Source organism: Anabrus simplex, chromosome 2, assembly GCF_040414725.1.
Source record: "Anabrus simplex isolate iqAnaSimp1 chromosome 2, ASM4041472v1, whole genome shotgun sequence".
In the NCBI taxonomy this organism is placed as follows: Eukaryota; Metazoa; Arthropoda; class Insecta; order Orthoptera; family Tettigoniidae; genus Anabrus; species Anabrus simplex.
The window spans coordinates 1,237,032,884-1,237,058,296 of NC_090266.1; the positions used below are offsets into that span (position 1 = coordinate 1,237,032,884).

The 25,413-nt window shown below is 43.7% G+C and overlaps 1 long non-coding RNA gene across 1 annotated transcript in view; it reads left to right on the top strand.

The window, feature by feature from the left end:
- LOC137498430 (uncharacterized) overlaps positions 1-25,167 on the top strand; it is an 86,330-nt gene extending 61,163 nt beyond the window's left edge. Inside the window, exon 3 of the long non-coding RNA XR_011017805.1 lies at positions 25,073-25,167. This is a non-coding gene — a long non-coding RNA (uncharacterized lncRNA). The remainder of the gene's footprint in view (positions 1-25,072) is intronic.
- Positions 25,168-25,413: the final 246 nt, after the last annotated feature.

The window sequence follows — 25,413 nt, forward strand, 5'->3', positions numbered from 1 at the left end:
GGTTTAGGCCCGTCAAGATGGCAGTACTGAGGTTAGCGATGCGTTGTTGCCGATGATAGCTGTCATGAAGGACGTGGCTTTGTTACACAAATTCGAATTTCCCGCGGGAGGAGGAGCGGGCCCCTGGGAGCCAGAGGAGTAGGAGGAGGCCGCAGAACTCATTGAGCAGGTGGCACGATAGAGGAGGTCGCAGTCAGCTGTACTTCGTCGCTCGTTTGCTGCCCATTTCATTCAAACTTCCTCTAAATTTAAATGAGGGAGCTCGGTGCATGGATTAAAATTAAATTACTAAGCAACCGACTGTATTCGATCAGCATGGCTCAATATGGGGTAAAGCCCAATGGTAAATAGTAATTTATTAATGTGTGTGTGAATTGTGTTCTAAAATATATCATAGGTGACGACACTACACTTCTTCTTGTCTGGAAAGTAAAGAGGGAGATTTCTTGAAGGCTTTGACTCCTTTGCCATATGCTTATGGCCAAACATTTATTTATAATCGATTTAAAACCTCTCCTTTTAGACCCTTCTGCAAAACACGCCATTTACATAATAATATGCGGACAAAACACAAAAAATGAAATTCGCTGATTTTTGCAAGAAATAGGTAACAGTGAGTAAACCTTTGTTTTCCACTACTAGCCAGAATTTTAGCACTTGATGATATCGTGATTGTCATCATTTTCTCGAAAGTTGGTGTTCTTAATGAATGAATGAATTAATTAATAAATCAATTTGAAAGTCATTGGGCTTACACCCGGTGGTTCAAAACCATAAAATATAGTTAACAGAGTCATTTTGAAGATGAAAGCCAGCTACTCCAATTTCAAAAATAATTCTTGGATTCCTCGGAATTAATGGCTTGACTCCGCATATACTTATTGTAAAAACTGGAGCCATAATTATGCTCCTTAGAAATCAGAACGTTTCCCAGCGGCTAGTAACAGAACGAGATTAGGGCCTAATTCTAAGAAGAATGTACGGAAATTCTTTAGATTTGGAAATAATAAGTGGATGTAATGCTGGGCGGAATTGAGTTAACAACATACGATAAAACACTTCCATTTTCTTTCAGGAGGCATATATTCCCAATTCGCTTGGCCTTTTGTACCACGATCAATAAAGCTCAAGGGACGTGAAGGTGTCTCAGCCAATTTTTCAGCCATGGTCACTCAAATATTGCAATGTCAGGAGAGCGATATTTTGAAGTTGCAACAGTGGCAAAACGGAATCTTAAAAGGAAAACACCAAGCAAGTGGCTGCGTGGTATGGGTCACGCAGCTATCAGCTTTCACTCGGGAGATAGTGGGTACGAAACCCACTGTCGGTAGTATTAAAAATAGTTTTCCGTGGTTTCCTATTTTCACACGATATAAAGCTGGCGCGGAACCTTAATTAAAGCCACGGTCACTTCCTTCCCACTACTAACCATTTCCTCTCCCATCGTTGCTCTAAGAGCAACTTGTGTCGCTGCGGCGTAAAAAAACTGTAAACAAATACAGTACAAGGAATGTCGCATGAATGGAAAACCCTCAATAAATATTCACCCCATTACACGTCATGTACAAAGTACAGAGGGTGTCGTATGAATGGAAATCCCTCAATAAATATTCACCCCATTAACCGTTTTGTTCAAAGTACAACGAATATCGTATTGTAATGGTCATAGCGTCCACCATGTCAACTGGCAGTGGGCCCGGCCCTGCACCGTATAGACCCACACCTTATGCTTCAACTGCGCCAATCACTAGCAGCGCTTAAGGCTAGGCAAGCCCCACTCGCTTCCGCTCGCGGTCCTGTAGCAGAGGAGTATGGAAATGACTCCTCGATTAATCTGGAGTGTTCCATCTCGCGATGTTCCTGGATCCATCCAGCATCCGGACGATTCTACAAGAGCCAGCGCAGGTATATAAGAGAGGAACGACCTGCCTGCAGTTAGTGAGAGTTAGACTGAGTTAGAAGTTTGTGTGGTTAAGTCGTGAGCGACTACCAGTGTAGTGAAGTATGTGAACTGCCGTGATTATTGGACTAGTGTGCTACAGTGCGGACTGTTGGCGAAGGAGAGAACGTGTAGCCGTGCGACGCGGGACCTTGTGTTTGAGTGTAAAACTGTGTAGTCTGAGAACAAGTGATAAACGAAGGGAGAGAGAGCGTGCGAACTGCATAAGTCTGTGTTATGAGCAAAAGTTGTGTGTAGTCTTGTGTAATTTAGTGCGTAGCTAATAAATATTAGTATTGAAGCTAGTGTTAATACCCCGCCAACTCGTTACAACTGGTGTCAGAATCGGGATCGACTGGTAGCAGGAATTTCGTTACTAGGAATTTCTAGTGAATCGTAAAATGGAAAGCGAACAGTTTCAGGCTCCCCTCAGTAAGTTCACCGAACTCTCATCCAACAGGACGAAGTGAAGAGCGAACTGAAACTGGAATTAAATGAACTTAAGAGTGGACAAGGTAAATTAGAACACGAAATGCGCTCTCTCGAAAGAAAATTAAATAGTGACATTATGCAGGACGTACAGGAACTGGTTGGAAAGCAGATCAAAGAAATACGACAGGTTGTGGAGTCAGGGGTTCGAGACCTGAAAGAAGAAGTACGAGAGTAACAGGCATGGAGACTCGAACTAAAGCCACCTCCATCGCCGGGAAAGTAAAACCCCGCGCTTCGACGGGACATCTTGGCGGAACTTCCGGGCCCAATTCGAGACCGTGTGCAGGCACAACGGTTGGACATCGGAGGAAAGGGCCGTGTACCCAATCGCCGGACTGCAAGGACCAGCCTTCAGCCGGGTGCCACTTACGACGAGATCGTTAGAGCGCTCGACAGCCGGTATGGTGACCACCAGCTGGCAGCCGCCTACCGAGTCCAGCTAAGGAAGAGGACCCAGCGCGCTAATGAGATACTGCAAGAATTCGCTCAAGATGTGGAGCAGCTAGCCCACAAGGCTCTGGATGGGCTGCCTCTGGACCACATTCAGCGGGAGGCAGCCTATACATTCATTGATGGGCTCTGCGACGCTGAGATCCGTCAAAAGTTGATGCTCAGCGGGGAGCATGACCTCAGAAAGGCCCTGACGTTAGCCCTGAGGGTGGAAGCAGTGAAGGGAACAGCGGCACCGTCACCAAGAATACGAGCCGTGAAAAGCGAGGACGCGCCGGAGACCCACGCCGTTACGGGCGAACGACGCACGCCGCCCTTGAGACGCCGACGCACCAACGAGACCACCTGTTGGAATTGCGGCGAGCGTAGCCTCCTGCGGAGGAACTGCCGTATGGACGCGGCCCCTGATCAGTGAAACGAGTAAGGGCCGACAAGGCGAGGGGCTCGTCGGCACCGTCACTACCGTCCCCTTGTTTCACGCTAAATGTGGTCACCGAGCGGAGCGACGACAGCCTGATCGCCGACGGGTGGCTCGGAGTCAGGCCGTGCCGAGTGACGATAGACACGGGGATGGCATTGACCATCGCCAGGCCGGACATCGCTGAGGGACAGCCAGAGAGGGAACCCCACCGCCCTTATCTGCTGCGAACGGCCTCAGGAGACACCATCCCTGTCTTGAAGGAGGCGCTACTTCAGCTGACGCTGGGACAACGACGACTACGAGCCTGGGCCTTCGGCGCCGCCATCACGGATGAGGTCATCCTAGGCCTAAACGCGCTACGGAAAAACGAGGCGACTGTCGACGTGGGACAACGTGTTTTGTGGCTCGGCAAACAAGTGGTAATGCTGCGACTCCCAGGGACGCAACCTCGAGTAGCGCGGTTAACGTTAGCCAGCGACGAAGTGATACCAGTCCAAAGCGAGGTGATGGTTATGGCACGGTTAGATGAACCCATACAAAGGGACAGCGTGCTCATGGAACCCGGTTCGCCGACCACCGATCAAGGACTCTACCTGCCCAGGACGCTCGTTCCGAAACGAAGCTCCGTGCCGGTACGAATATTGAATTCGACGCCATGGGAGCAGAGGGTACCCAGCGGGACCGAGCTTGGGACTTGTGAACCAGTCACGTGCGTCGTACCAGTGGACGACGAAGACGCACAGGCCCAGGAAGGAGGCGAAGGATTGGATAAGCTCCGGAAGATTATATCCGACGCCCGGAAACATTTAGAGGCGAGACAGCTCAGGGAGGTTAAGGAACTAATCCATGAGTTTCAGGACATTTTCACTGCTACCGGAAGTGACTACGGAAAGACGGACAGAGTGTACCATCGCATTAACACCGGCGATGCCGCTACAATCCGACAGCAACCTCGTAGAGTACCCCTGGCGAAGAAGGTGGAAATCGACCAGATGCTAGATGATATGAAGCAGCGGGGCGTCACCGAGGAGTCGAACAGCCCGTGGTCATCGCCAGTCGTCCTGGTGAAGGAAAAGAACGGTGAACTCCGTTTCTGCGTCGATTACCGGAAGTTGAACGACGTCACGAAGAAGGACTGTTTCCCGTTACCGCGGATGGATGACACCCTGGACACATTATCTGGAGCCCAGTGGTTTTCGACTTTAGACCTGAAGTCTGGATACTGGCAAGTAGCGCTCCATCCGGAAGACAAGGAGAAGACGGCGTTCTCAACCGCCAAGGGCTCTACCAGTTCACCGTGATGCCCTTCGGCTTCTGCAACGCGCCGGCAACTTTCGAGCGAATGTTGGAGGCCGTGCTGAGAGGGCTAACTCACGACGCTTGCCTCGTGTACCTAGACGACATAATTATTGTGGGACGCACGTTCAAAAAGCACGTGGAGAACCTGCGGAAAGTGTTCGAGAGGCTACGTGGGGCTCACCTAAATTTAAATCCCGGAAAATGCCAGCTGTTCCAGAAGGAGGTCCGCTACCTGGGCCACATCGTGTCATCGGAGGGAGTAGCCACGGATCCGGAGAAGTTAGAAGCTGTCGGGGACTGGCCGGTGCCGAAGGACAAACGAGAACTAAGGAGTTTTCTCGGCCTTTGCATGTATTACCGCAGATTTATAGCTGGCTACGCAGACATCTCAAAGCCTCTTACACGGCTCACCGAGGAGAGGAGGTCATTCCAATGGTCAAGCGAGGCGGAGGCTGCGTTCCGGAAGCCGAAGGAGTCGCTGTGTAATGCACCCATCCTCGGATATCCCAAGCTTGGGGAGAAGTTCATCGTCGATACCGACGCCACCGACGTGGGAATGGGTGGGGTACTGTCACAAGCGCAAGACGGCCAGGAGAGGGTGATCGCCTATTTCAGCAAGACGATGTCTAAAGCTGAGAGAAATTACTGCGTGACGCGTCGGGAATTGCTGGCCATCGTGAAGACCATGGAGCACTTCCACAAGTATCTGTATCCGCCTGCGCACCGACCACTCCGCATTGACCTGGCTCCTAAGCTTCAGAAACCTGGAAGGTCAGACAGCTCGCTGGGTGCGACGCCTTCAGGAGTACGACTTCACCACCGAGCACCGACAAGGAAAGAAGCACTGCACCGCCGACGCTCTATCGAGAAGACCGTGCCATGCGAACTGTACACACTGCCAGAAAATGGAAAGACAGGTAGGCATCGTTGACGTCCGGGCCGTGAGGGCCACCGCCGATGAAGGATGGGATCGAGATGCCCTCATGAGCGAGCAGCTGAAGGGCGACGACATCGGGCTGATCTTACGAGAAATAGAGTCGGGGCAGAGGCCGGAATGGTAATACATCGCCGAACGCAGTCCAACCTATAAGGCGTACTGGGCCCAGTGGTCGTCTCTCATGCTTAGTGACGGGGTACTTAACCGCATGTGGGAATGAACCGACGGAAAGAAGCACATTGCACAGCTAATAATCCCCAGCAGAATAAGAAGAGAGGTGCTGACCGAGTTGCATGCGGGCGCTACTGCCGGCCACTTGGGAGTGAATAAGACACTAGATCGTGCCCGACAGCCTTACTACTGGGTGCACTCGAGGAACGATGTTGAGAGGATGTGCCAGCTGTGTGACAACTGCACGGCGAGCCGGGATCCACGTACAAGGAGTAGGGGCCAAATGATGCAGTACAACGTTGGAGCACCATTCGAGAGGATCGCCATTGATGTCGCTGGACCATTCCCTGAATCTGACGCCGGGAACCGTTATCTACTCCTGGCTATGGACTACTTCACAAAGTGGCCGGAGGTCTACGCCATCCCGAACCAAGAGGCATCGACAGTGGCCGACGTCTTGGTCAAGAACTTCTTCTGTCGATCCGGTGTCCCGAGGGAACTTCAAAGCGACCAAGGCAGAAACTTTGAGTCCAGATTGATGCAAGAGGTTCTGCAACGCTTAGGAGTGCGGAAGACACGTACGACGCCTCTCCACCCTCAGTCTGATGGTATGGTGGAGCGTTTTGTGATAACCGTCAAAGAGCACCTCAGGAAGGTGGTTTCAGCGCACCAGAAGGACTGGGACGAGAGGGTCCCCTTCTTCTTGATGGCCTATCGAGGGTCCACCCATAAGACGACGGGTATGACACCTGCAAACATGGTCTTCGGAAGGGAGCTCCGCCTGCCATGCGATCGAATGTTCGGGTCTGCACCAGACCAGCAGCAACCTGCGACAGACTATGTATGGGAGTTGGTGGATCGGCTCAACGACATCCACGATTATGCCCGACATCATCTAAGTGTAGCCAGCGACAGGATGATAGCCCGCTACGACATGCTCGCGAGATCTGCGGGTTTCCAAGAAGGTGACAGAGTGTGGCTGTACCGTCCGGGGACGACAGGGAAGTCACCGAAACTGCAGCCACAATGGGAATGCTCATATAAATCGTCACCAGGATCAACGACGCCGTCTACCGGATCCGGCGGCCTCCCCGAGGGAAGGTGATGGTTGTTCACCTGGATCGCTTGGCACCGTATCGTGGAGCAGCTCGGGAGGAGCAGCCTTGAGGAGGGGGCAGTGTAATGGTCATAGCGTCCGCCATGTCAACTGGCAGTGGGCCCGGCCCGGCACCGTATGGACCCTCCCATTACTGTTCAACTGCGCCAATCACTAGCAGCGCTTAAGGCTAGGCAAGCCGCACTCGCTTCCGCTCGCGGTCCTGTAGCAGAGGAGTATGGAAATGACTCCACGATTAATATGGAGTGTTCTATCTCGCGATGTTCCTGGATCCGTCCAGAATTCGGACGATTCTACAAGAGCCAGCGCAGGTATATAAGAGAGGAACGACCTGCCTGCAGTTAGTGAGAGTTAGACTGAGTTAGAAGTTTGTGTGGTTCAGTCGTGAGCAACTACCAGTGTAGTGAAGTATGTGAACTGCCGTGATTATTGGACTAGTGTGCTACAGTGCGGACTGTTGGCGAAGGAGAGAACGTGTAGCCGTGCGACGCGGGACCTTGTGTTTGAGTGTAAAACTGTGTAGTCTGAGAACAAGTGATAAACGAAGGGAGAGAGAGCGTGCGAACTGCATAAGTCTGTGTTATGAGCAAAAGTTGTGTGTAGTCTTGTGTAATTTAGTGCGTAGCTAATAAATCTTAGTATTGAAGCTACCAGTCTAGTGTTTATTGAACATACTACCCCGCCAACTCGTTACAGTATGTACGGAAATCCCTCAATAAATATTCACCCCATTAACCGTCATGTACAAAGAATAAGGATAGTCGTATGAATGGAATTCCCTCAATAAATATTCGCAAAATTAACTGTTATATACAAAGTACAAGGAATGTCGTATGAATGAAATCCCTCAATAAATATTCACCACATTATCCGGTATGTACGAAGTAAAAGGAACGACGCATGTATGGAAATCCCTCAAGAAAAATTTACCACATTATCGGTTATGTACAAAGTACAAGGAATGTCGTATGAATGGAAATCCCTCAAGAAAAAGTTACCACATTATCGGTTATGTACAAAGTACAAGGAATGTCGTATGTACGGAAAACCGTCAAGAAATATTCACCCCATTAACCGTCATGTACAATGTACAAGGAATATCGTATGTATGGAAACACCTCAATAAATATTCACCCCATTATCCGTTATGTAGAAAGTACAAGGAATGTCGTATAAATCAAAATCATTCAATAAATATTCACCCCATTATCCGTCATGTACAAAGTACGAAGCAAGTCGTATGAATGGAAATCCCTCAAGAAAAATTTACCACATTTTCCGTTATGTACAATATACAAGGAACGTCGTATTAATCGAAATATTCAATAAATATTCAACCCATTAACCGTGATGTACAAAGTACAAGGAATGTCGTATGAATGGAGAATCCTCAATAAATATTCACCCCGTTAACCCTCATGTACAAAGTAGAAGCCATATCGTATCAATGGGCCTCAATAAATATTCACCCCCATTAACAGTCATCTACAAAGTACAAGGAATGTCGTATGAATGGAAATCCCTCACGAAATATCTACCACATTATCCGTTGTGTACAATATACAAGGAATGTCGTATTAATCGAAATATTCAATAAATATTCACCCCATTAACCGTGATGTAAAAAGGAAAAGGAATGTCGTATGAATGGAGAATCCTCAATAAATATTCAACCCATTAACCGTGATGTACAAAGTACAAGGAATGTCGTATGAATGGAGAATCCTCAATAAATATTCACCCCGTTAACCCTCATGTACAAAGTAGAAGGCATATCGTATCAATGGGCCTCAATAAATATTCACCCCCATTAACAGTCATCTACAAAGTACAAGGAATGTCGTATGAATGGAAATCCCTCACGAAATATCTACCACATTATCCGTTGTGTACAATATACAAGGAATGTCGTATTAATCGAAATATTCAATAAATATTCACCCCATTAACCGTGATGTAAAAAGGAAAAGGAATGTCGTATGAATGGAGAATCCTCAATAAATATTCACCCCGTTAACCCTCATGTACAAAGTAGAAGGAATGCCGTATGAATGGGCCTCAATAAGTATTCATCCCGTTAAGAATCATGTACAAAGTACAAGGAATGTCGTATGAATGGAAATCCCTCAATAAATATTCACCCCATTATGAATCATGTACAAAGTACAAGGAATGTCGTATGAATGGAAAACCCTCAATCAATATTTACGCCATTATCCGTAATGTACAAAGTAAAAGAAATGTCTCATATGTGGAAATCCCTCAATAAATATTCACTCCATTAAACATAATGTACGAAATATAAGGAACGTCGTATGAATGGAAACCCCTTAATTAATATTCACCCCATTAACCGTCATGTACAAAGTACAAAGAAAATCGTATGTATAGCACTCATAAGACGAATGGCCAGATGTATTCATTGATAAAAATTGTTATTTTCTACAAGTTAACAATGCAAATTGGAAGTCAGTGCAGATATTTCACAAGTGGCAACGAAGAGATGCCACGGAGAGAAGATAAATCCCCTCAAATTATTTAAAAGCACGTCTGAAGAAGGTCCTCGGTAATAGCACTCTCCAATAAAGTTTTATGGTACCGACAATGTGAAACTCTCCACTAAACTATTCCAAGGGTAAAGAGGACATTGGAATTTGCCACACCTTAATGAGGGACTGAGACAGTTCAAGAGACAGAGTCATACCTGATACCCCTCTGTGAAAATGGTTAAGTCCGTGTTTATGTGCATCAATACAGCTGGAGGCAGTTTTCGGCCAATCAGAAAATTACAAAATTAAACCGCCCCGTGTGAGCAAAAATATTATTTAGTCTTTCGTGGTTTGGAGAAGAGTTAATGGAAATGTACTGTGCTCCAGTCTTCGATTAACATTTAAGGAATTGTTTGTGTGGTTATGTGATACATTATTCTATAAGTAACAAGTTATCCGCATTTACGTTAAAAGTTTCTGAAGAATGGTTTCACCCACAAGACTGAGTCTCATGGCGGGAAACTGCCATATTTATAAGTAAAATAATCCCAGTAACGCATAGCAATGTGCGGAAAAATGAACGATCGTTTCTTATATTCTAGTGCAACGTTTCAACCACACCGATTTTTGAAGTCACCAGAGTTTATTCAGTGAATAATTAACCTACAGACACTTGGAAAATTAACATCAGGGTGTGATATCACTGCGCCATACCCCCTCCCCATGGACCACTCCGGAGGCGTGGTTTCCAAAATTTACAAAACCAACGGTAGAGTCTTACAAAATATCCAGTCTTAGTTCCAACTTCAGAGTCTCCTGGCAAGTTTCAGACGAGCAGCGGAAAGTGTAGTTTTTAAGTGTATCTAAACCCGCCGTTGTATCTGCAGTCGCGTCGCGTACGTCGGTGAGTTAAATGATGAGATAAATCTTGGAGAACTATTAAGATATTACGAGCTCGTGTAGAATATGAACTGATGGGACACTTAGAATGGTGGCAATATTGCAGAATTTCCACTAATATTTCTCACAAATAGACATTAAAGTGTTAATTTCATCGCGTACTCAGACGAACTATACTTTTCCCAGGGTGATAGCGGCCAGAACATTTATATTTGCAACAAATTAAAGGATCACATGTAAATTTTGTAGTAAGAGTTGCTCAGGAAATTCACAAAACTCAGAAGGACAAATTTAAGCAGGATTTTCTGTGATCAGTAATCTACTCGGAGATGATCGACGTTACATTAAGGACAATGTTAGCTGGGACCTATGGGAGTAATGGAGTCCCACTCCCATTTGACAGGCGAGGGACTCGTTGGAAACAACTTGGCGAACGAAATGGAATTCGATGGGGAGCTATCAATATCAATGGGGCTTATGGAAGAAAGAAGGTAGAACTGGCTGAGTCACCAAAGAGGATGCATCTGGATGTGCTAGGAGTAAGTGATATTCGGGTAAGGGGAGATAACGAGGAAAAGATAGGAGATTATAAAGTGTACTTGACGGGTTTTAGAAAGGGAAGGGCAGAGTCTGGGGTAGGGCTCTTTATCAGGAATACCATTGCACGCAACATAGTTTCTGTTAGGCACGTAAATGAGCGAATGATGTGGGTAGATTTGTCAGTGGGAGGAATTAGGACAAGAATTGTGTCCGTGTATTCACCATGTGAGGGTGCAGATGAGGATGAAGTTGACAAGTTTTATGAAGCATTGAGTGACATCGTGGTCAGGGTCAACAGCAAGGATAGAATAGTGCTAATGGGCGATTTCAATGCGAGAGTTGGGAATAGAACTGAAGGATACGAAAGGGTGATTGGTAAATGTGGGGAAGATATGGAAGCTAATGGGAATGGGAAGCGTTCGCTGGACTTCTGTGCTAGTATGTGTTTAGCTGTTACGAATACATTCTTCAAGCATAAGGCTATTCACCGCTACACATGGGAGGCTGGGGGCACCAGATCCATAATAGACTATATCTTAACGGACTTTGAATTCAGGAAATCTGTTAGGAATGTACGAGTTTTTCGCGGATTTTTCGATGATACAGACCACTATCTGATCTGTAGTGAACTAAGTATCTCTAGGCCTAGGGTAGAGAAAGTGAAATCTGTCTGCAAACGAATAAGAGTAGAAAATCTCCAGGACGAGGAAATTAGACAGAAGTACATGGATATGATTAGTGAGAAGTTTCGAACAGTAGACAGTAAGCAGGTTCAGGATATAGAAAGTGAATGGGTGGCATACAGGGATGCTGTAGTAGAATCAGCAAGGGAATGCCTAGGAACAACTGTGTGTAAAGATGGGAAAAGGCGAACATCTTGGTGGAATGATGAAGTGAGAGCAGCCCGTAAACGTAAAAAGAAGGCTTATCAGAAATGGCTCCAAACAAGAGCCGAGGCAGACAGGGATTTGTACGTAGATGAAAGAAACAGAGCGAAACAAATAGTTGTTGAATCCAAAAAGAAGTCATGGGAAGATTTTGGTAATAACCTGGAAAGGCTAGGTCAAGCAGCAGGGAAACCTTTCTGGACAGTAATAAAGAATCTTAGGAAGGGAGGGAAAAAGGAAATGAACAGTGTTTTGAGTAATTCAGGTGAACTCATAATAGATCCCAGGGAATCACTGGAGAGGTGGAGGGAATATTTTGAACATCGTCTCAATGTAAAAGGAAATCATCAAGGTGGTGTTGCAAACAGCCAAGCTCATGGGGAGGAGGAAAGTGATGTCGGTGAAATTATGCTTTAGGAAGTGGAAAAGATAGTAAATAAACTCCATTGTAATAAGGCAGCAGGAATAGATGAAATTAGACCTGAAATGGTGAAGTATAGTGGGAAGGCAGGGATGAAATGGCTTCATAGAGTAGTAAAATTAGCGTGGAGTGTTGGTAAGGTACCTTCAGATTGGACAAAAGCAGTAATTGCACCTATCTATAAGCAAGGGAACAGGAAGGATTGCAACAACTATCGAGGTATCTCACTGATTAGTATACCAGGCAAAGTATTCACTGGCATCTTGGAAGGGAGGGTGCGATCAGTCGTTGAGAGGAAGTTGGATGAAAACCAGTGTGGTTTCAGACCACAGAGAGGCTGTCAGGATCAGATTTTCAGTATGCGCCATGTAATTGAAAAATGCTACGAGAGGAATAGGAAGTTGTGTTTATGTTTCGTAGATCTAGAGAAAGCATATGACAGGGTACCGAGGGAAAAGATGTTCGCCATACTGGGGGACTATGGAATTAAAGGTAGATTATTAAAATCAATCAAAGGCATTTATGTTGACAATTGGGCTTCAGTGAGAATTGATGGTAGAATGAGTTCTTGGTTCAGGGTACTTACAGGAGTTAGACAAGGCTGTAATCTTTCACCTTTGCTGTTCGTAGTTTACATGGATCATCTGCTGAAAGGTATAAAATGGCAGGGAGGGATTCAGTTAGGTGGAAATGTAGTAAGCAGTTTGGCCTATGCTGACGACTTGGTCTTAATGGCAGACTGTGCCGAAAGCCTGCAATCTAATATCTTGGAACTTGAAAATAGGTGCAATGAGTATGGTATGAAAATTAGCCTCTCGAAGACTAAATTGATGTCAGTAGGTAAGAAATTCAACAGAATTGAATGTCAGATTGGTGATACAAAGCTGGAACAGGTCGATAATTTCAAGTATTTAGGTTGTGTGTTCTCCCAGGATGGTAATATAGTAAGTGAGATTGAATCAAGGTGTAGTAAAGCTAATGCAGTGAGCTCGCAGTTGCGATCAGCAGTATTCTGTAAGAAGGAAGTCAGCTCCCAGACGAAACTATCTTTACATCGGTCTGTTTTCAAACCAACTTAGCTTTACGGGAGCGAAAGCTGGGTGGACTCAGGATATCTTATTCATAAGTTAGAAATAACAGACATGAAAGTAGCAAGAATGATTGTTGGTACCAACAGGTGGGAACAATGGCAGGAGGGTACTCGGAATGAGGAGATAAAGGCTAATCTAGGAATGAACTCGATGGATGAAGCTGTACGCATAAACCGGCTTCGGTGGTGGGGTCATGTGAGGCGAATGGAGGAGGATAGGTTACCTAGGAGAATAATGGACTCTGTTATGGAGGGTAAGAGAAGTAGAGGGAGACCAAGACGACGATGGTTAGACTCGGTTTCTAACGATTTAAAGATAAGAGGTGTAGAACTTAATGAAGCCACAACACTAGTTGCAAATCGAGGATTGTGGCGACGTTTAGTAAATTCTCAGAGGCTTGCAGACTGAACGCTGAAAGGCATAACAGTCTATAATGATAATGTATGTATGTATGTATGTATGTATGTATGTATGTATGTTAGCTGGGACAATGGAGTCGGCGGACTAGGTGTACGTATTCAAGTGCGAAAACACTTGTCAGATACGGAAGGTAACGGGAGAGAGGCAGGCCTGGACCTATCTATTCTATTCCGGTAGCAGGTGAATGATATTTTAATCCCCAATGCAAAAAAGCGAGGGTCGGGCTAACTGCAGGCAGCGTGGATGGTACACGTCAAGGAGAGCATTTCTGTTTGTGTAGTACAAACGGAAACTAAATTCTGTGTGTGTCAATTTTTTTTATGTTATTTGTCTTAATTTAAGCTTGAAGAATGCGTGTGATTTAACCTACCTGCGAGTGCTATGTAAGTAAAAATGGATCCAATCAGTGCGTGTGAAGTGTTGTGTAATTATTTCACCATGTTCAAGATGGATTAATTCAAGTCCAAAGCGGGACTAAGAGGATGCAACCCACATCCAACACAATGCATGTTGCATTTATATCTAATGTAATTAAGATGACGTGAATAACGCGTGGTCCGGTTAGGTTATGATGCTATAGTATTTTTATACGTAAAATTCGCGTACGTGATATGGGTTAGAGTTGTGTTTAAATTAGTTTTTGTAGCGTAATCCGTGAACGAGGCCGGAGCAGTCAGATTCGACGGCCGGGATGTGAATATCCCGGGCTCTATAATAATAATAATAATAATAATAATAATAATAATAATAATAATAATAATAATTGTTACCGGGTTTTTGTGGTAGTTAAGCATGAAAGAAGGTGCTGGGTGGTGAATAGGTCTCAAGCTACTAAAGAGAAATTAAATTTTAAAATTTAACAAGGTTATATTTTCTTTTCAAAATTAGGTAACAACAAATAGAACAGGTACTTAGTAGCCGAAAATACAACTTGAAATGTACAATTACAGGGATTAAAGAATTTGGGCTTCGAGCCCTGAAAACACAATTCTTGAGCAACTAGCTCAACTTTACGATATACCAATTTCAACAAAAGGGGCAGAAGACCCCAATCAAACCCTGGAGCCCTTGCTCCAAATTACACAGCAAAGCCTCCTCGAGGCATACAACTCTCAGTCTTAGAAAAGAGCCACTCGCTCTTAAAGTTAAGCCTCTCCCAGGCCACACCAAACTCAACTTTCAAGTTGTCCTCAAAGGACATATACACAGGGGTAAAATACCCAACCTACTGAGGTCTATTAGGTGAGAAAAGATTAATACATGACCTCAAAATACAACTTGAGAGGAGGCGAACTTGCACTCCTAATACACTTTGCTTAAGACCTACTTGGCACTAGGCCGTTAATACAAGGGCTAATCCCATACTACAGAGGTGACTTAATGGCAATTTACATTACATTACGGGAGAATTGGTTGAGAAAAATAAGTTCACCTCAAGACGATGTGAGTGGGAACTCGAGAGGGTTAGCACTCTCTATCCCATAATGTAGCTTTACAAGAGAATAGAAGAAAAGAGTAGTTACATTTTAGGAAAAGGTTACATGATGGAAAACGCTTCGAACCCGCCGCGAGAGTTAAACTGCCGACCTAGCAAGAAAAGAAGATATTAATAGGCCATTACCTGGTAGTAGATCGCTGCCGAGGAAAGAGGCGCTTCCCGCCTCCTGCTATGTACTTAATACACTGAAAGATGGAACAGAAGTGGCCCGGAGACCCCAAAATCAGCAGTTTATAACCTCTCGCGGAAGATTCTAGGCGTTAGGGGAAATAAAACACCCTCCCTCAAAGTCTTTATTGGTTCGGGAAAAGAAACCCCTACATAGAGGAAAAAGAAACACATTATTGGTGGAAAATTAATTAAAGAAATTCGGGATTGGCTAGATCCAAACTAAGGGGAAAAAGAGGGGTATACAGCCGACTTAAACAATGACAGAAGGAAATTTAACAAAGAACAAACTCTTGAAATAAAAATTTCTCCAACAAAATAGTTCTTTGACTCCGCACTAGGTCGCACTATTGTTGATCTTCAGTAGTGTCCTCTAGAAGAGAAAGTTCACACTTCTTACTTCAAGCGAAACAAAAACACATCAAAAGTGACACAGTTCAAAAACTCAAAATTTTCCATGTGGTGACATCTTCTGAGAAGGTAGAGAATTAATAGAATAGATAAAGTTCAACCTTCCTCCAGAAGAGGAGTTTCAACTGGCGCAACTTTTAAATAAACGGTGTAGAGGTGTACCGCCCGGTACAGACCTCCCCCCCCAAAAGTTCCTCCAGGGGTGACACATGAAATCAGTTTGAAACAAAGTCCAAGAAATGATGTTGATACGAATGTAGATAGCAGAAGCATTTACAAGATTTCTTAATTCAGTTTCAAAATGTTGTTGTTGCAGGTGAATGAAAGTCTTTATGTTTGTAGAATTTGAATTTGTGAAGATAAACTTTTAATACTTAAAGGTGAAGAAAAATTTGGCAATGTCCACCAAATATTGTAGTTGAATTCCCAAGTATAGTTATTGCTTATGGTGACTGTCCATATAGCTGATGTAGATTAAGAAGGATGGCCAGACCGGCCGTTGCAGCTTGCGTCCAAGGGAGGCCGCTCGGACCCCTTAAGTACCCTGAGATACCGCTCGCCCGCACTATGAGGGGAGCAGAGGTGTTGAAGTACGCCGCGCCCGCGGTGAACAGATACAGGCTGCGGGCATGTAGCAGGTCGTGCGCCGCACATCAGCCTTGGCCGGGAGGTGAGCTCCGGCTCGCCGTGCACATGTCGTCCTCGCTGGAGAGGAGGGGGCCCATCCCCCTCCCCAGTCGCTGCACGGCGCTGCGCGGCTGCGGGGGCGCTGAAACATTAAAGCTAGGCGGCAGAATTGTGTTGGACTATCATCTTCTTTGAGGGTACAGGCTTGTGGAGAGGTTGAGGGGCCAGCGGCGTGTAGATATCCATGGCATTTACTATTATGAAGCCACAGTGTAAGGTGGAGCAGGAGACGGGAGCGTGGTAATGGCCGTGGCAAGAACAGGATGGCAGTTTAACGTTTCGGGGCAGGTTTTACACAAGGCTTACATCTAAAACCAAAATATTACAGAAGGGGCAGAATGCCTTAAAAGTGAAACTCAAAAAAAATATAACCTTCATATCCTTTCAAAATAATATGAAGCAAGTTAACACAGAAATTACACCGGTTTCACCTGGGACAGGTGAACTCTAAATATCCTCTCGGTGGCTGGATTATTTAGCAATAAGGTAACCGGCGTAAGAAAATCGAGAATGATACAAGGTCCATGAAATCTGGGGGCAAGCTTGCCCGCGGGAACAAAATTTTTGACCATAACCTGGTCACCTACCTTCAAAGTGGTGGGTCTCCGTCCACGATCATACCTTTCCCTAACCTTTTCATGAGACACTTTAAGATTGGCTTTAGCCTTCTTCCAAAGATCTTTAATGTTATCCGGATCTATTGTCTCGGGTAGAATGTCATTCAAAGACCAGAGGTTAGAGAGCGGCGAGTTGGGAACAAACTTGAACATCAAGGAAGCTGGAGTAAACTTGTGAGATTCATGAACCGCCGAATTCAAAGCAAAAGCTATCCAATGCAGGGACGTGTCCCACCTGGAAGGATCTTCATGATGATAGGCAATAAGTGCGGACCTGAGATTACGGTTAACCCGTTCAGCCAGAGAAGGTTGAGGGTAATAAGCAGAAGTAGTTACATGAGAGATGGACAAGTCAAAACAGAATTTACGAAATAAATTTGATGTGAACGCCTTAGCATTATCAGATACAATATATTGACACGGACCAAAAGAAGCAAAAATAGAATTTAAGCAAGTAATGGTTGACTGAGCGGTAGCCAGCTTAGTCGGAAATAACCAGGAAAATCTTGTAAAACCATCTACACACACAAAGATGAACTTGTTGGCATTGCCCTTTGACTGGGGGAAGGGTCCCACATAATCAATATACAGGCGTTCCATGGGGCGCGACGCTTGATGAGAAGACAAAAGGCCTACTTTAGTGGACATGGTGGGTTTACTGATCAAACAAGATTTACAAGCTTTTACGAGTTCCCGAATTTCACCGTCCATACCTTTCCAGATGAACATTTCACGAATCTTTTCACGAGTTTTAAAGATACCCAGATGCCCTCCTAATGGGGTCTCATGATAATACTTGAAGATCATAGGTACAAGAACCGCTGGAACAACAACTTTCATCAACTTATCATGCCTCGAAGGGCAACATAGAACACCATTCCTCAGAACATAAGGGACAGCATGTTCCCCAGAAGAAAGGGTTTCCATTATAGGAGCCAGCGTCGGATCTTCACGTTGGTATTTCTCAATATCCCTAAAAAGCATGGGAGCATCTGTTAAGATGGCATTAACACCAGATAGTATGGACTCGGAAGGTGATGAACTATCGACCGGTTCGTGGGTTTCGACGTCGTTATGAAACATACGGCTGAGTCCATCAGCAACAGCATTTTCGGTACCTCTGATATGTCGTACATCAAATTGGAAGGCAGAAATACGGATGGCCCAACGGGCTATACGACCAGTACGACGCGGCCTACCTAAGACCCAGCTTAAGGCTTGATTATCTGTCTCCAGATCGAATTTGACGTGTTCCAGATAGAGACGGAACTTTTCTAAGGCGAATAAGACTGCCAAACCTTCAAGCTCATATATGGAGTACTTTGCTTCTTGAGCTGACAATGTCCTAGACGCATAGGCGATGGGTCGCCTCCCTAGTTCAGTCTCTTGAAGAAGAACTGCAGCTACTGCTGACGACGATGCGTCGGTTTGGACGATGAATTTCTTCGAGAAATCAGGCATAGCAAGTACAGGGGCATTACAGAGAGCTAATTTCAGATCTTCAAAAGCGGCTTGTTGAGAAGGTCCCCACTCGAATTTGATGCCTTTCCTACGAAGAAGGTTTAAGGGCGCCGCTCTATTAGCAAAATTAGGAATGAACTTCCTGAAGAAATTCACCATGCCAATGAACCTGGCGATACCTTTAATGTCCTTGGGAGGTTTAAAATCACGGATGGCCTGTGTTCTAGAATGATCGACAGCTACACCATCAGGTGACACAATATGCCCTAGGAATGACATAGAGGGCTTAGCAAAGGCAACCTTGGACAACTTAACAGTTAACCCAGCCTTACGAAGGCGATTGAGAACTTCTCGCAAATGATCTAGATGTTCTTCAAAGGTTTCGGAAAATACGACGACATCATCCAAGTAGTGATATAAGTACTCAAATTTGATGTCGGAGAAGACCCTATCTAGTAGCCTAGTGAGCACAGCTGCCCCCGTGGGGAGCCCGAAAGGCACGCGGTTGTATTCATATAAATTCCAGTCCGTGGCAAACGCTGTAAGATGTTTAGACTCTTCGGCAAGGGGAATTTGATTATAGGCCTGATTCAAGTCCAAGATGGTGAAGAACTTGGCCTTACGAAACCATGAAAAGCAAGAATGAAGGTCGGGAAGGGGCACAGATTGCAACACCACCTTCCGATTGAGAGCCCTGTAATCAATGACAGGCCTGAAGCCTCCTTGAGGTTTCGGTACTAGAAAAATAGGCGAAGAATACGCTGACTTAGAGGGCCTAATAATACCATCCTTCAACATCTGATCGATGATTTCTTTCAGAGCCTTCATTTTAGGTGGAGATAGCCTATACGGTGGAAAACGGACAGGAATAGAATCCGTGACCTCAATTTTGTATTCAATAAGGTCAGTAACACCAAGAGTATCAGAGAACACCTCGGGAAACGACTGACACAATTTCCGAATACTATCAGCCTGCTCCTCAGGTAGATGTCTAAGGTCTAACAACATCTCATCCTGGGTAGGCGAAATAGATGAACATGATACAGAATTACACTTTAACAAGGGAATTCTACAATTGGACGCAAATTTGAATGTGCACGACCTACTCTGGAGATCGAGCACAAGACCAGTGTGAGAAATGAAGTCCGCTCCCAATATGATGGGGCAAGACAAATGCTTGGCCACAAACAATTTAATTTTCCATGTAAATTTAAAAACACGAATTTTGACATGTAAGGAACCTAGAATTTCTAATGGAGATGAATTAGCCGAAACATATTTAACAGGAGATGAGTCAAGGTCAGGGAGTTTACAAACAGATTTCAATTTAGAATACCAATCAGCCGAAATAATGGAACAAACACTGCCTGAATCTAAGAGAGCTGTTATAGGCTCGTTATTTAACTCAATCTTAAGAAAAGGAACAGGTGCGGGGGTATCCGCCGCAATCCTAAGACACTCTCTGGGGCATTCAAAAAAAGAATTTGAAGATTGCTCATTCCCTGAATTCTCGACCCTTTTGCCCGGGGCTGAGCCTTGGAAAGCAGAATTAGTCGACTCAGCCGAAGCCGCTAGTCACTTTTTATTATTGGCATGGGTGTAATTTGCACCAGAGCAGGAGGGGGTGCTATTTGAGTTTGGGCAATTCTTGGCGATATGTGAGAAAGCCCCACATTTAAAGCAGCCTTGTGATGACCCTGCTCCATTCCTTGTCCCACTTGACTTGATCAGAGGACACTTATTCCGCAGATGGTCAGGCGACCCGCAAGCATAACATTTACGGGGATTGACTGGTCGGCGAGGTGGAGGCCGAGTGTTACTAAAGGAAGGCGGGGGTTCTTTCGCGACACGCAAAGAATCGGCGTATCTAACTCCTTCCGCTGAGACTGCCAATGCTTCAAGTTCCGAGAACGTTTGCGGGCACGCCGCGAAACACAAATATGACCTATAGGATGGTGAAATACCTTCCACAATAGCTTGTACAATTTGATCCTCAGGGAAGTGAAGAGCAAACACCCTAGTATAAAACTTAATATCTTGGATGAAGTCAGCCAAGTTTTCATCCAAGCGCTGTACACGGTAATAGTACTTCTGAATCAGGGAGGACCTGGCCCTAGCCGGGATGAAGTTAGCTAGCAAATGGGCATGGAAATCCTCAATAGATGATTGCTCGGCAATGGCTCTTACGATTTTATCAGAGAGAATACCAATAGCATACGGATAGATAATTTGCAAAATTTGACATGGCGAAAGAGAAAAAACAAGAGCATGATCCTGAAATTCCACTAGAAATCTTAAAAATGAAATTACGTCACTGGTGGTATTAACGGAAAACTTGGATATACCTCTGAGCAACATTGCCAATGGATGAGGCAAGCTGCTAAACCCGGGCGACATAGTAGGTAAAGGTTTCAATGGCAAGGAAGTTAATTCAGCACGTACATTGTTCAACGATGTGCGGCGTTCAGACTCGTTGTCCAATGGGGCAGAGATAGTTTGAGCAGCAACGGTTATCCTATTGCCTTCTCCCTTAGCAGGTTCTTCCTCACTACTTACATTCACAACGGTGGGCTGATCAGATTTGGGAGGAACTTCCCCAGTTAACAATTGAGTGACTTTACTAGACAATTCAGAGATAGTTTCAAGGAGCGTATTAGCTTGCTTCCTCTGAACGTCATTCACCTTCAGAGACAACAGATCATTAACTCTATTTGAAAAGTGATATAGCCTGCCTTGCACACGCTTAATTTGATTAGGAGACGGATCGTTTTCATCAAAAAAGCTGACTACAGATGCTAGCCCAGTAATATTCTCGACGATCGTGGAAAGAGACTCATCAATTTCTTTCTCTCCCAAATTGGGGATGGAAATGGGCAAATCAAGGGACTCTCTAAGCTTGTTGGTGTCGATTGCAACCGTGCCTCCAGATTGCACATTTCTGATAGTTAACTCGTATATCAACTCCTCTTTGCGCAAATAGTTAAGGAGGAGAACATCGCGAGGGCCGGGCATGATGACAGAACAATTTTGAAAACTCAAAAAATTCCAGCAACTGAGACAATTATTAGAGTTCGAATCAAAGCAATGTTTAGCCGTCAAAAGGGGCTAAATTGAGACCCATTCAACCACGCTCTGCTACCACTTGTTACCGGGTTTTTGTGGTAGTTAAGCATGAAAGAAGGTGCTGGGTGGTGAATAGGTCTCAAGCTACTAAAGAGAAATTAAATTTTAAAATTTAACAAGGTTATATTTTCTTTTCAAAATTAGGTAACAACAAATAGAACAGGTACTTAGTAGCCGAAAATACAACTTGAAATGTACAATTACAGGGATTAAAGAATTTGGGCTTCGAGCCCTGAAAACACAATTCTTGAGCAACTAGCTCAACTTTACGATATACCAATTTCAACAAAAGGGGCAGAAGACCCCAATCAAACCCTGGAGCCCTTGCTCCAAATTACACAGCAAAGCCTCCTCGAGGCATACAACTCTCAGTCTTAGAAAAGAGCCACTCGCTCTTAAAGTTAAGCCTCTCCCAGGCCACACCAAACTCAACTTTCAAGTTGTCCTCAAAGGACATATACACAGGGGTAAAATACCCAACCTACTGAGGTCTATTAGGTGAGAAAAGATTAATACATGACCTCAAAATACAACTTGAGAGGAGGCGAACTTGCACTCCTAATACACTTTGCTTAAGACCTACTTGGCACTAGGCCGTTAATACAAGGGCTAATCCCATACTACAGAGGTGACTTAATGGCAATTTACATTACATTACGGGAGAATTGGTTGAGAAAAATAAGTTCACCTCAAGACGATGTGAGTGGGAACTCGAGAGGGTTAGCACTCTCTATCCCATAATGTAGCTTTACAAGAGAATAGAAGAAAAGAGTAGTTACATTTTAGGAAAAGGTTACATGATGGAAAACGCTTCGAACCCGCCGCGAGAGTTAAACTGCCGACCTAGCAAGAAAAGAAGATATTAATAGGCCATTACCTGGTAGTAGATCGCTGCCGAGGAAAGAGGCGCTTCCCGCCTCCTGCTATGTACTTAATACACTGAAAGATGGAACAGAAGTGGCCCGGAGACCCCAAAATCAGCAGTTTATAACCTCTCGCGGAAGATTCTAGGCGTTAGGGGAAATAAAACACCCTCCCTCAAAGTCTTTATTGGTTCGGGAAAAGAAACCCCTACATAGAGGAAAAAGAAACACATTATTGGTGGAAAATTAATTAAAGAAATTCGGGATTGGCTAGATCCAAACTAAGGGGAAAAAGAGGGGTATACAGCCGACTTAAACAATGACAGAAGGAAATTTAACAAAGAACAAACTCTTGAAATAAAAATTTCTCCAACAAAATAGTTCTTTGACTCCGCACTAGGTCGCACTATTGTTGATCTTCAGTAGTGTCCTCTAGAAGAGAAAGTTCACACTTCTTACTTCAAGCGAAACAAAAACACATCAAAAGTGACACAGTTCAAAAACTCAAAATTTTCCATGTGGTGACATCTTCTGAGAAGGTAGAGAATTAATAGAATAGATAAAGTTCAACCTTCCTCCAGAAGAGGAGTTTCAACTGGCGCAACTTTTAAATAAACGGTGTAGAGGTGTACCGCCCGGTACAATAATAATAATAATAATAATAATTTTGTAATGTTGAAATGTTGTCAACGTCACTTAAATTCAGCTGAGGTGGTATAGTTCAGCCAGTTATTTATGTATTCGTTGATGTTGTATTGAATTATATGAATATTTAGGTCTATTTGTAATGTCAGTCACACGATGAGTTTATTGATTTCCTTGTTGTGCTGATGCACGATTTGAATGACCGATTTCTTTTGGTGCATAGTTAAAATTGGATAGTAAAATATTGGCAGGCAATCTAAGTTCAGATTTAAGTGAGGAATCGGGTCTGACCAGCTCGGGTTTGATATGTTGAAATGTATAACATCCCTGATAGTAACAATTATGAGGTGAAAGAATAGAGTCTTGAGGACCATGTCGTGCACATAAAGTAAATGTAATGTGCTTATGCACGACAGGATGAATTTGTGAGATCATTTAGCTCAGGTGTAACAGAGGGATGCTGCGTTGATAAAATTAGATAATAATGGGAAATGATAAAAATCAGCCCTAGAGATGTGCGGTAAAATACATATGATAATTATGGACGGAATTTTAATTTACCAGGGATGATGAGATACTCGGAGATGTTCCAAATATGGGGCTGAGTTTAAACATAAATCCGAGGGGGCTAGCAATGAATTTTGGGATTTATGTTGTGATTATTGTGGAAGTGTATTTCCAGTCTAGAGTTTTGGTGTATCAGCCTTAGATAAATGTCTTATGTTATGTGATTGCCACCAATAGCACCTCAGCGTCTTTAAAGCTGCTAATAAGGTACATTAGGATGGATTTGATTAATCGTGTACTTAATTTTTGATCTAGGAGAGAATTATGTTCATTAGATATTATTTGATTTCCTTCTATTTATCTTTTTAATGTTTGATTTACCGTGATTTAAGCGTAGTTACATTGAATGTACGCGGAGGTTAGATTATTTATACAAAATCCATTGTAGGTGTAGTTTAGATTTATTAGTGTTTTGACTTTTTCTTTTGTTTTGGGCACTATGAGGACAGTGCTGTGTATTTCTTGTAAATATAAATTTCAAGTGTATTCTGCTATTTACAGTCAAGAAATTACAGCAAGTTCTTTACGCTTAAATGAAGGCACCGCAAAATCATAATGTACCACTACAAACTGAGGGAAATAAACGTTAAATTCCGCAAACGAAACGACCTTTGGTTGACTGTTATGTAATTAATGTCGCAAGTTGATCTAACAAGGTGGAATCTGCTGCCATTAACAATGAAATGTATCACAATTGGTTTGTTCAGGTTAAAGCTAACAATCGGAAAATGGAACTATGTTAAAAGGCGAGTTCATTTGGCTCATGTAAATACCGAGGCATTTGGCCTATTATTTTTGTTATGTTTTCGTCCAGAACTATCGCAGTAATTAAATTTAAGTTATATTATGGCGAAATATGTAATTTTTAACATTTAGTTTTATTCCAATGTAAACATAGCCTTTTTGACTTTCTTTCAGCCACTGGAGGTTATATTGTGGCAAAGTTATATAATTAAAAGTGTAATTATATCTAACTGAAAGAGTGTTCATGGTTCTTTTTTATTTAAGGCTTATTTCGTTAACAGTTTTGGTAACTTATAAGGTTAGTAATTCAAGTGTAGATAGATACGCAAAAATGTGAGGGGTCTCAGACTATTTTAATTAGTTAATTAATTAATTATTCAATTTCATTTTAGTTACAATCTTCATTTTTTTACATTTTAATCTGGGAATGAAGTTTAGGAATGTTGAGTCTAGCTTGAACGACCACAGTTTTTTTGTATAAGCGTCTATCGACGTATTTTGTTTATTCATTGTGTTTATTATTTTACCAATATTCAACTTAATTGTGGCATATTTGATGGAAGAATATTCAGTTTTCATTTTATTTCAGCTATTTACTTTTAATCCAGTTTGTTTTACTTCATTTTCATTTTAATCCTGTTATTTTTGCAATTTATGATAATAAATTTTACTTTCATCTCATTTTGATTCAGTCTTGTGTAACTTTATTTGTAGGTTATTACGTTTCCTCACCCCATTATATTTTGGCCCTACGACTACGAGGAAAATCTAGGGACGTCCCATACCCGAGAAGAGAGTCAACGTGAGCGGTGAGTATATTTTATATTTCAACAGTCTATGAAGAGGACCACCGATACTCACGCCTTGAAAAGGGAACAGTGTGGATATTCCTCAATAAATATTGACCCCATTAACCGCTAAGTCCAAAGTACAAGGAATATCGTATGTATGGAAATCCCTCATAAAATATTCACCTCACTGACCCTTATGTACGAAGTGCAAGGAATGAACCATGTGTTGAAATCCCTCAATAAACATTCACCACATTATCCGTT